Source organism: Rhipicephalus microplus, unplaced genomic scaffold, assembly GCF_043290135.1.
Source record: "Rhipicephalus microplus isolate Deutch F79 unplaced genomic scaffold, USDA_Rmic scaffold_190, whole genome shotgun sequence".
NCBI classification, from domain to species: Eukaryota; Metazoa; Arthropoda; class Arachnida; order Ixodida; family Ixodidae; genus Rhipicephalus; species Rhipicephalus microplus.
In genome coordinates, this window is record NW_027464761.1 from 197,501 (window position 1) to 210,000 (window position 12,500).

Sequence of the window (12,500 nt, forward strand, 5' to 3'; positions counted from 1 at the left end):
CCTCTCCCGTTTTTACCGTGGCGTCGCGGTTCACCACGGCAGGCGGGTCGGTCTCCTCCGCATAAAAAGGGGGACCCCCGCTTTTTGTTCCACGAAATCGCACAAGCTTTTTTCGCATCCACGGTTTGCCACCGCACACCAAAATGCCGATCCGGCTGCCTACTTTAGCCAACAGGTGGAGCCAGGCGCGCCGTACTTGCGCGGCACTTCCCACGTCCACCGAAGTCGGTGCCAAGGACCACTTTCGGCGCCGGAGCCGCGTACGAGCCTACTCGAGGCGGAAGAACGAAGCCAGCAAGGGCCTGGCCGCAAGTGCGTTCAATTGTCGGGACGTCCAAGTCCCTCGTTCTTCCGTGCTTCCTCTTTCGGCAAGTCGTTGCGGCACCTTCCCAAAGCGCGCAGACCCGCTAATCGCGACGAGCGCGACGTGGCCGTGCCGCCTTTCCCTCGGCAGCAAGCAAAACGCCTGGCAACGTCGACGCTCCCCTAACCGCGATCTCGCACCGTGTTTCGTGTGGCGAATTCAAAAGCCGGCCGGCGCTGCTGCAACCATTACGGTCGGTACGCATACGCCGCGGAGGGCGGGACGGTCATCGGAGCGTGCGGTTCCTCCATCGAGTACTGCGCACCTCGGCCGTCGCATCGCCGTGCCATGACCGGCCGCGCGTCAACGCGAACCGGTGCCAGCGAGATCCCTCGCCTGCAAGAACCGACCGGCAGCCTCCGTCACCCGAGGACGCGGAGGCGCTTGCCGCGGACGGCGGGACGGTATGCACTGGTGCACAGCGGACCCGTCACATCGCCAGTTCCTTGACCGACCGCCGACGCTTGTGCCGTTCCTCTCGTACTTGGCAGTCGCCGCGCGATTGTCGGGTCTCGTTCTTGCACGCTCGAACGGTCGGGAGGGCACTCGGCTGGCGTTTCGGGAACGCGCAGCCTCGCCTTCTACCGACGTAACCACGACTCGCCGTTCGCGCTCCGCCGCTCCTGTTTACAGTACTAGGCGGTCCCGCAGCGGTCGGGTCGCGCATTTCGAGCGCTTCGAGCCACGGTGCAGTGGCGGGTCGAAAGCCGACCTATGAGTGCGTTGCGCCGTTTGTACCCGCGTCCGCCACCTGGCCGACCGTCCAAGGTCGCGGTGTTGGCGTCCGCTGGGCGCAACAATTTGTCACGGGGTGCCGCTCCACATTCAGGCAGCCCCGTGGGGAAAAGCCGACCCCGCGTCCAAACGGGGTCAGCGGCAGAAAGTGTCGGGCGCAGACGCAGCTGAGGCGCTCACCCTTCACAATCCGTTAATGATCCTTCCGCAGGTTCACCTACGGAAACCTTGTTACGACTTTTACTTCCTCTAAATGATCAAGTTTGGTCATCTTTCCAACAGACCGGCGCAACCGAAAGGCCGCGCCGGACATCGGTCCGAAGACCTCACTAAATCATTCAATCGGTAGTAGCGACGGGCGGTGTGTACAAAGGGCAGGGACGTAATCAACGCGAGCTTATGACTCGCGCTTACTGGGAATTCCTCGTTCAAGGGGAACAATTGCAAGCCCCTATCCCAATCACGAAAGAAGTTCCACGGGTTACCCAGTCTTTTCAGACAGGGATAAAGACACGCTGCTTCCTTCAGTGTAGCGCGCGTGCGGCCCCGGACATCTAAGGGCATCACAGACCTGTTATTGCTCTGTTTCGTGCGGCTAGGAGCCGCTTGTCCCTCTAAGAAGGTTGTAAGGTGCTGGGAACCCCGCACCTATTTAATAGGCTAGAGTCTCGTTCGTTATCGGAATTAACCAGACAAATCGCTCCACCAACTAAGAACGGCCATGCACCACCATCCACCGAATCAAGAAAGAGCTCTCAATCTGTCAATCCTCCCAGTGTCCGGGCCGGGTAAGTTTTCCCGTGTTGAGTCAAATTAAGCCGCAGGCTCCACTCCTGGTGGTGCCCTTCCGTCAATTCCTTTAAGTTTCAGCTTTGCAACCATACTTCCCCCGGAACCCAAATACTTTGGTTTCCCGGAAGCTGCCCGCCGAGTCATTTGAGTAACTCAGGCGGATCGCTGGTTGGCATCGTTTATGGTCAGAACTAGGGCGGTATCTGATCGCCTTCGAACCTCTGACTTTCGTTCTTGATCAATGAAAACATTCTTGGCAAATGCTTTCGCAGTAGTTCGTCTTGCGACGGTCCAAGAATTTCACCTCTAGCGCCGCAATACGAATGCCCCCGTCCGTCCCTCTTAATCATTACCTCGTATTCCAAAAACCAACAGAACAGAAACGAGGTCTTGTTCTATTATTCCATGCAAGTTTATTCAGGCGACTCGCCTGCGTTGAGCACTCTAATTTTTTCAAAGTAAAAGCACCGGCCATCTCGAGGCACACAATGAAGTGCACCAAGAAAGAACCGGCATGATGTTCAGTCCGAGCCGTCGCATCGGGTAGATGCACTACTCGTCTGGAACTGAGATCCAACTACGAGCTTTTTAACTGCAGCAGCTTTAGTATACGCTATTGGAGCTGGAATTACCGCGGCTGCTGGCACCAGACTTGCCCTCCAATTGATCCTCGTTAAAGGATTTAGAGTGTACTCATTTCAATTACGGGGCCTCAAAAGAGTCCCGTATTGTTATTTTTCGTCACTACCTCCCCGTGCCGGGAGTGGGTAATTTGCGCGCCTGCTGCCTTCCTTGGATGTGGTAGCCGTTTCTCAGGCTCCCTCTCCGGAATCGAACCCTGATTCTCCGTTACCCGTAACAACCATGGTAAGCAAGTAACCTACCATCGAAAGTTGATAAGGCAGACACTTGAAAGAAACGTCGCCGGCTCGTGGCCATGCGATCAGCACAAAGTTATCCAGAGTCACCACACAATACGGGCCGAAACCCGATCGATCTTGGTCTAATAAAAGCACCCGTTACCCAAAGGGCTCCAGGCTCACTGCATGTATTAGCTCTAGAATTGCCACAGTTATCCAAGTAGGAAGAAACGATCTAAGGAACCATAACTGATTTAATGAGCCATTCGCGGTTTCGCCTTATTTCGGCATGTACTTAGACATGCATGGCTTAATCTTTGAGACAAGCATATGATTACTGGCAGGATCAACCAGGTAATCGTTCGACTGCGCGTCCGTCCTCGCCTTCGGCGGGCCGGACGCAGTCTGTGTGCGGCGGAGGCCACCTTCAGGCGCCCCAACACGCTTATTTTGCACTCCGAGATGACGGCGTTCGAGCTCGCTACGGCACAACCTTCCCGAAAGACGAGTGGGAGCCGTGCGGCAAGAAGCACGTTCATGCTCGCTCTTTTTCGTTGCATCGACTCGGTCGCGCCGTGCGGGTTGCCCAAGCCCGCTGCACTGTCGGTGGACCGGCCGGAACTAGCAACGGAGCCGAGACTGCAAAGCCGCCAGACGACGGGTCACGCCCGCGTCTTCGGCGCTTTCGCATCTGAATCGCCCGAGGACGACACGGAACACACCTCGATATCGTGGTAAAACGGCACCGTCCGACAACCAGCCCCTAACGCATCAAGCGGATGAGGCTGCAGACGACTGCCGTGGATTCCCCTGGAGCAGACCCGAGGACACGCTTGACGAGGCCGAAGCCCGCCGCATATCAGACACCCGGTCGCTTTCGCGTACGCCGCTCACGAGAACCCCCACATAATAGCAGCGATAAGTACCCAGACCTCCTTGGGCACTAATACGAGCGTACTCGAGAAAATTTCACCGCGGGTGTGCCCCGAAACGTGTGGCACGTTGAGCGTGCCACAAGTCTACGTCGCTCTCAAACCCGCCGAGGTCGTAGAATTTGCGACCCTACTCACGAAATTCCCACCGAGGATACGGCCGCAAACGTACCGCACCTTGGGTAGGCCACGAGTTTGTGCAACACTACGCTGACGGCACAGCACCGAGGTCGTGCGCGCACGCACGGGAAAATTCCGCCGCGGTTTCTGCCGAAAACGTGAGGCACCACGACTCTCCGCAAGTTCGCGTCGACTGCGAAAGACCGAAGTCGTGAACGACGTGTCCGCTACTCGCCGCCGACACGCTGGACACCAAACGTACAACGACTCGACGGCGTCGTAGAGGCCCACGACGCGGTTTTCCTTAACGACGTCTCGGCGTGGCACCGACAGGTTAGAACGGCCGACCAACGTTCCCTGTCCGCCGTTCGGCTCAGTCGAAGGGCTCGGCGACTTCGGCAACGCTGCGAAGCCGCACGGTGACGCACGCCATGTCCCCATTTTTTTTTTTTTTTCTTTCTGCGTCTGCCGGGGTGCCCCTATAATAGCAGCGATAAGCACCCAGACCGCCGTGGGTCGCTCGCCCCGGCTGACGTGGTTTTTCGTACTCCTGCGGCGGTCGCCGTCAAGCACGTCCAAATACGCTACTTTCGTGGGCGCATTCACGCTCTTTCGCTTCGCCGGAGTGCCAGCACTCACTCTGCCAAAAACGGCGAACATCCGAGCGGCGGTTCCCACTTTTGCGTCGGCGTCGCAAACCCCGCCCCGGCAGACGAGGTTTGCCGTACTCGTGCGACGGTGGCCGGCGGGCACGTCGAAAGACGCCGATATCGTGCGCGAATTGGCGCACCTTGGCTTCACCGGAGTGCCGCCACTGACTCCTCCAAAAACGGCGAAGATCCGAGCGGCGCTTCCCACTTTCGCATCGGCGTCCCGAACTCCGCCCCGGCTGACGCGGTTTACCGTACTCGTGCGACGGTCGCCGGCGAGCACGTGGAAAGACGCCGATATCGTGCCCGAATCGGCTCCGTTCGGCTTCGCCGGAGTGCCAGCACTGGCTCGGCGAAAGACGACGAACATCCGAGCGACGGTTCTCACTATTGCGTACGCGTCGCAAACCCCGCCCCGGCAGACGCACTTTGCCGTACTCGTGCGACGGTCGCCGGCGAGCACGTAGAAAGACGCCGATATCGTGCCGGAATCGGCCCCGTTTGGCTTCGCCGGAGTGCCAGCACTCACTCGGCCACAAACGGCGAACATCCGAGCGGCGGTTCCCACTTAGCCGTCGGCGTCCCGAACTCCGCCCCGGCAGACGCGGTTGCCGAGCTCGTGCGACTAGCGACCGCGAAGCCGTCTCGCGACGCCGCTTTCGTGCGCGGCTCCCACTGCGACCTGGGTCACCCGAGGTCGACGAGCAAGAAAGAATGTCGAAAAAAATTTTTTTTTTTTTTGCGTCTGCCGGGGTGCCCCTATAATAGCAGCGATAAGCACCCAGACCGCCATGGGTCGCTCGCCCCGGCTGACGTGGTTTTTCGTTTTCCTGCGGTGGTCGTCGTCAAGCACGTCCAAACACGCCACTTTCGTGGGCGCATTCGCGCTCTTTCGCTTCGCCGGAGTGCCAGCACTCACTCTGCCAAAAACGGCGAACATCCTAGTGGCGGTTCCCACTTTTGCGTCGGCGTCGCCAACCCCGCCCCGGCATACGCGGTTTGCCGTACTCGTGCGGCGGTGGCCGGCGGGCACGTCGAAAGACACCGATATCGTGCGCGAGTCGATGCTTCTTGGTCTCGCAGGAGGGCCGCCACTCACTCCTGCAAAAACGGCGAAGATCCGAGCGGCGCTTCCCACTTTTTCGTCGGCATCGCAAACCTCGCCCCGGCAGACGCGCTTTGCCGTACTCGTGCGACGGTCGCCGGCGAGCACGTCGAAATACGCCGATATCGTGCCCGAATCGGCCCCGTTTCGCTTCGCCGGAGTGCCAGCACTCACTCGGCCAAAAACGGCGAACATCCGAGCAGCGGTACCCACTTAGCCGTCGGCATCCCGAACTCCGCGCCGGCTGACGCGGTTGCCGAGCTCGTGCGACTAGCGACCGCGAACGCGTCTCGCGACGCCGCTTTCGTGCGCGGCTCCCATTGCGACCTGGGTTACCCGAGCTCGACCAGCAAAAAAGAAGGTCGAAAAAAAATTTTTTTTTTCTGCGTCTGCCGGGGTGCCCCTATAATAGCAGCGATAAGCACCCAGACCGCCGTGGGTCGCTCGCCCCGGCTGACGTGGTTTTTCGTACTCCTGCAGCGGTCGCCGTCAAGCACGTCCAAATACGCCACTTTCGTGGGCGCTTTCGCGCTCTTTCGCGTCGCCGGTGTGCCAGCACTCACTCTGCCAAAAACGGCGAACATCCTAGTGGCGGTTCCCACTTTTGCGTCGGCGTCGCCAACCCCGCCCCGGCATACGCGGTTTGCCGTACTCGTGCGGCGGTGGCCGGCGGGCACGTCGAAAGACACCGATATCGTGCGCGAGTCGATGCTTCTTGGTCTCGCAGGAGGGCCGCCACTCACTCCTGCAAAAACGGCGAAGATCCGAGCGGCGCTTCCCACTTTTTCGTCGGCATCGCAAACCTCGCCCCGGCAGACGCGCTTTGCCGTACTCGTGCGACGGTCGCCGGCGAGCACGTCGAAATACGCCGATATCGTGCCCGAATCGGCCCCGTTTCGCTTCGCCGGAGTGCCAGCACTCACTCGGCCAAAAACGGCGAACATCCGAGCAGCGGTACCCACTTAGCCGTCGGCATCCCGAACTCCGCGCCGGCTGACGCGGTTGCCGAGCTCGTGCGACTAGCGACCGCGAACGCGTCTCGCGACGCCGCTTTCGTGCGCGGCTCCCATTGCGACCTGGGTTACCCGAGCTCGACCAGCAAAAAAGAAGGTCGAAAAAAAATTTTTTTTTTCTGCGTCTGCCGGGGTGCCCCTATAATAGCAGCGATAAGCACCCAGACCGCCGTGGGTCGCTCGCCCCGGCTGACGTGGTTTTTCGTACTCCTGCAGCGGTCGCCGTCAAGCACGTCCAAATACGCCACTTTCGTGGGCGCTTTCGCGCTCTTTCGCGTCGCCGGTGTGCCAGCACTCACTCTGCCAAAAACGGCCAACATCCGAGCGGCGGTTCCCACTTTTGCGTCGGCGTCGTAAACCCCGCCCCGGCAGACGCGGTTTGCCCTACTCGTTCGACGGTCGCCGGCGAGCGCGTCGAAAGACGCCGATATCGTGCGCTAATTGGCGCTCCTTGGCTTCTCCGGAGTGCCGCCACTCACTCCTCCAAAAACGGCGAAGATCCGAGCGGCGTTCTCCACTTTCGCATCGGCGTCCCGAACTCCGCCCGGGCTGACGCGGTTTACCGTACTCGTGCGACGGTCGCCGCCGGGCACGTCGAAAGACGCCGATATCGTGCCGTAATCGGCCCCGTTTGGCTTCGCCCGAGTGCCAGCACTCACTCGGCCAAAAACGGCGAACATCCGAGCAGCGTTTCCCACTTTCGCATCGGCGTCCCGAAGCCCGCCCCGGCAGACGCGGTTTGCCCTACTCGAGCGACGGTCGCCGGCGATCACGTCGAAAGGCGCCGAATTCGTGCACGAATCGATGCTTCTTGGTCTCGCAGGAGGGCCGCCACTCACTCCTGCAAAAACGGCGAAGATCCGAGTTGCGCTTCCCACTTTTTCGTCGGCGTCCCGAACTACGCCCCGGCTGACGCGGTTTACCGTACTCGTGCGACGGTCGCCGGCGGGCACTTCAAAATACGCCGATTTCGTGGGCGCATTCACGCTGTTTCGCTTCCCCGGAGTGCCAACACTCACTCTGCCGAAAGCGGCGATCATCCGAGCGGCGGTTCCCACTTTTGCGTCGGCTTCGCAAACGGCGCCCCGGCAGACGCGCTCGTGCGACGTACTCGTGCGACGGTCGCCGGCGAGCACGTCGAAAGACGCCGATATCGTGCTCGAATCGACCCCGTTTCGCTTCGCCGGAGTGCTGCCAGTCACGGCGCAGAAAACGGCGAACAAGTGTTTTTTTTTTTTTTTTCCTAGAATTTGTGTTATAGAAGGCACATTTGATATCGGACGATAATTTTCAACTTTATCACGCGCACCGATTTTCGTGTAGAGGTTTGCAAGTTTATGGGAATTTCTCCACTTGGAATAATGCGATTTAGTAGTACTACGAGAACTTCATGGATGTACTCAAGGGTACGGGGCAAGTCAGTTACGTCAACACCTGCAGATTTTTTACACTTCAAACTGAAAATTGTTGGTTGTGAGTCCTCGTGTGATATTAAAGGCCGATTCGCTAACACATAGAACAAAGAAAGAAAGGAAGAAAAAACGCCCGCGCTCGCTCAAGAAACCTGGGTTCGCAACAAGTGGCAACAACAAGCAACCGAGCGAGTGCGCCAAAACCCGTGGCGGCCGAACAAACGCGAAGTCCCAACCGCGTCAGCCGGGGCGGCACGGGACAGGAAAAATCACTTCAGCCGGGGCGGCGGGGCACCGAATAAACCTCGTCACCTCGTCGCAGGATAAAAGAGGAAACAAAAAGTCTAAACAGCGTCTGCTGGAGCGAATGCGTAATAAAACAACAACAACAACAAAAAAAAACACCCGCGCTCAAGAAGTCTGCAATCCTCACAAAAGGCGACTGTGACCGAGCAGCGTCAGCCGGGGCCGTGCGGAAACGGAAAAACCGCGACTACCGGGGCGTCGAGGCACCGAAAAATCCACTTCAGCCGCGGCGAAAAAAAAAAACAAAAAGAAAGACGGAGGGGGGGGGGGAACCACGTCTGCCGGGGCGAAGGAAAAAAAAAAACGCGTCTGCCGGGGCAAGCCCGGGTGCGGCACCACCGGGAAAACTGTGGCAAACAGACATGGCGATCGAGTGAGTGGGCCGCCAGCCAGGCACAGCCGAAAAGTGCAAAGTCCGAACCGTGTCAGCCGGGGCGACGCAAAAACCGCGTCAGCCGGGGCGGCGCGAAAACCGCGTCAGCCGGGGCGGCACGAAACCGCGTCAGCCGGGGCGGCGCGAAAACTGCGTCAGCCGGGGCGGCGCGAAAACCTCGTCAGCCGGGGCGAGCGAAAAGGGGGGGGGGGGGGAACCACGTCTGCCGGGGCGAAAGAAAAAAAAAACGCGTCTGCCGGGGCGAGCCCGGGTGCGGCACCACCGGGAAGACTGTGGCAAACAGACATGGCGATCGAGTGAGTGGGCCGCCAGCCAGGCTCAGCCCAAAAAGTGCCAAGTCCGAACTGCGTCAGCCGGGGCGGCAAAAACCGCGTCAGCCGGGGCGGCGCGAAAACCGCGTCTGCCGGGGCGGCGCGAAAACTGCGTCAGCCGGGGCGAGCCCGGGTGCGGCACCACCGGGAAAACTGTGGCTAACAGACATGGCGATCGAGTGAGTGGGCCACCAGCCAGGCTCAGCCAAAAAGTGCCAAGTCCGAACTGCGTCAGCCGGGGCGGCAAAAACCGCGTCAGCCGGGGCGGCGCAAAAAAACCGCGTCTGCCGGGGCGGCACGAAACCGCGTCAGCCGGGGCGGCGCGAAAACTGCGTCAGCCGGGGCGAAAGAAAAAAAAAAACGCGTCTGCCGGGGCGAGCCCGGGTGCGGCACCACCGGGAAAACTGTGGCAAACAGACATGGCGATCGAGTGAGTGGGCCGCCAGCCAGGCACAGCCGAAAAGTGCTAAGTCCGAACTGCGTCTGCCGGGGCGGCACGAAACCGCGTCAGCCGGGGCGGCGCGAAAACCGCGTCTGCCGGGGCGGCACGAAACCGCGTCAGCCGGGGCGGCGCGAAAACTGCGTCAGCCGGGGCGAGCCCGGGTGCGGCACCACCGGGAAAACTGTGGCAAACAGACATGGCGATCGAGTGAGTGGGCCGCCAGCCAGGCACAGCCGAAAAGTGCTAAGTCCGAACTGCGTCTGCCGGGGCGGCACGAAACCGCGTCAGCCGGGGCGGCGCGAAAACCGCGTCTGCCGGGGCGGCACGAAACCGCGTCAGCCGGGGCGGCGCGAAAACTGCGTCAGCCGGGGCGAGCCCGGGTGCGGCACCACCGGGAAAACTGTGGCAAACAGACATGGCGATCGAGTGAGTGGGCCGCCAGCCAGGCACAGCCGAAAAGTGCTAAGTCCGAACTGCGTCAGCCGGGGCGGCAAAAACCGCGTCAGCCGGGGCGGCGCAAAAAACCGCGTCTGCCGGGGCGGCACGAAACCGCGTCAGCCGGGGCGGCGCGAAAACTGCGTCAGCCGGGGCGAAAGAAAAAAAAAAAACGCGTCTGCCGGGGCGAGCCCGGGTGCGGCACCACCGGGAAAACTGTGGCAAACAGACATGGCGATCGAGTGAGTGGGCCGCCAGCCAGGCACAGCCGAAAAGTGCTAAGTCCGAACTGCGTCTGCCGGGGCGGCACGAAACCGCGTCAGCCGGGGCGGCGCGAAAACCGCGTCTGCCGGGGCGGCACGAAACCGCGTCAGCCGGGGCGGCGCGAAAACTGCGTCAGCCGGGGCGAGCCCGGGTGCGGCACCACCGGGAAAACTGTGGCAAACAGACATGGCGATCGAGTGAGTGGGCCGCCAGCCAGGCACAGCCGAAAAGTGCTAAGTCCGAACTGCGTCTGCCGGGGCGGCACGAAACCGCGTCAGCCGGGGCGGCGCGAAAACCGCGTCTGCCGGGGCGGCGCGAAAACTGCGTCAGCCGGGGCGAGCCCGGGTGCGGCACCACCGGGAAAACTGTGGCAAACAGACATGGCGATCGAGTGAGTGGGCCGCCAGCCAGGCACAGCCGAAAAGTGCAAAGTCCGAACCGTGTCAGCCGGGGCGACGCAAAAACCGCGTCAGCCGGGGCGGCGCGAAAACCGCGTCAGCCGGGGCGGCACGAAACCGCGTCAGCCGGGGCGGCGCGAAAACTGCGTCAGCCGGGGCGGCGCGAAAACCTCGTCAGCCGGGGCGAGCGAAAAGGGGGGGGGGGGGGAACCACGTCTGCCGGGGCGAAAGAAAAAAAAAACGCGTCTGCCGGGGCGAGCCCGGGTGCGGCACCACCGGGAAGACTGTGGCAAACAGACATGGCGATCGAGTGAGTGGGCCGCCAGCCAGGCTCAGCCCAAAAAGTGCCAAGTCCGAACTGCGTCAGCCGGGGCGGCAAAAACCGCGTCAGCCGGGGCGGCGCGAAAACCGCGTCTGCCGGGGCGGCGCGAAAACTGCGTCAGCCGGGGCGAGCCCGGGTGCGGCACCACCGGGAAAACTGTGGCTAACAGACATGGCGATCGAGTGAGTGGGCCACCAGCCAGGCTCAGCCAAAAAGTGCCAAGTCCGAACTGCGTCAGCCGGGGCGGCAAAAACCGCGTCAGCCGGGGCGGCGCAAAAAAACCGCGTCTGCCGGGGCGGCACGAAACCGCGTCAGCCGGGGCGGCGCGAAAACTGCGTCAGCCGGGGCGAAAGAAAAAAAAAAACGCGTCTGCCGGGGCGAGCCCGGGTGCGGCACCACCGGGAAAACTGTGGCAAACAGACATGGCGATCGAGTGAGTGGGCCGCCAGCCAGGCACAGCCGAAAAGTGCTAAGTCCGAACTGCGTCTGCCGGGGCGGCACGAAACCGCGTCAGCCGGGGCGGCGCGAAAACCGCGTCTGCCGGGGCGGCACGAAACCGCGTCAGCCGGGGCGGCGCGAAAACTGCGTCAGCCGGGGCGAGCCCGGGTGCGGCACCACCGGGAAAACTGTGGCAAACAGACATGGCGATCGAGTGAGTGGGCCGCCAGCCAGGCACAGCCGAAAAGTGCTAAGTCCGAACTGCGTCTGCCGGGGCGGCACGAAACCGCGTCAGCCGGGGCGGCGCGAAAACCGCGTCTGCCGGGGCGGCACGAAACCGCGTCAGCCGGGGCGGCGCGAAAACTGCGTCAGCCGGGGCGAGCCCGGGTGCGGCACCACCGGGAAAACTGTGGCAAACAGACATGGCGATCGAGTGAGTGGGCCGCCAGCCAGGCACAGCCGAAAAGTGCTAAGTCCGAACTGCGTCAGCCGGGGCGGCAAAAACCGCGTCAGCCGGGGCGGCGCAAAAAACCGCGTCTGCCGGGGCGGCACGAAACCGCGTCAGCCGGGGCGGCGCGAAAACTGCGTCAGCCGGGGCGAAAGAAAAAAAAAACGCGTCTGCCGGGGCGAGCCCGGGTGCGGCACCACCGGGAAAACTGTGGCAAACAGACATGGCGATCGAGTGAGTGGGCCGCCAGCCAGGCACAGCCGAAAAGTGCTAAGTCCGAACTGCGTCTGCCGGGGCGGCACGAAACCGCGTCAGCCGGGGCGGCGCGAAAACCGCGTCTGCCGGGGCGGCACGAAACCGCGTCAGCCGGGGCGGCGCGAAAACTGCGTCAGCCGGGGCGAGCCCGGGTGCGGCACCACCGGGAAAACTGTGGCAAACAGACATGGCGATTGAGTGAGTGGGCCGCCAGCCAGGCACAGCCGAAAAGTGCTAAGTCCGAACTGCGTCTGCCGGGGCGGCACGAAACCGCGTCAGCCGGGGCGGCGCGAAAACCGCGTCTGCCGGGGCGGCACGAAACCGCGTCAGCCGGGGCGGCGCGAAAACTGCGTCAGCCGGGGCGAGCCCGGGTGCGGCACCACCGGGAAAACTGTGGCAAACAGACATGGCGATCGAGTGAGTGGGCCGCCAGCCAGGCACAGCCGAAAAGTGCTAAGTCCGAACTGCGTCTGCCGGGGCGGCACGAAACCGCGTCAGCCGGGG

General features: G+C 62.0%; 1 non-coding gene across 1 annotated transcript; it reads right to left on the reverse strand.

The window, feature by feature from the left end:
- Positions 1 to 1,293: 1,293 nt before the first annotated feature.
- Positions 1,294 to 3,108, reverse strand: LOC142791838 (small subunit ribosomal RNA). The gene has a single exon (XR_012890457.1). It is a non-coding gene; the product is annotated as a small subunit ribosomal RNA (ribosomal RNA).
- Positions 3,109 to 12,500: the final 9,392 nt, after the last annotated feature.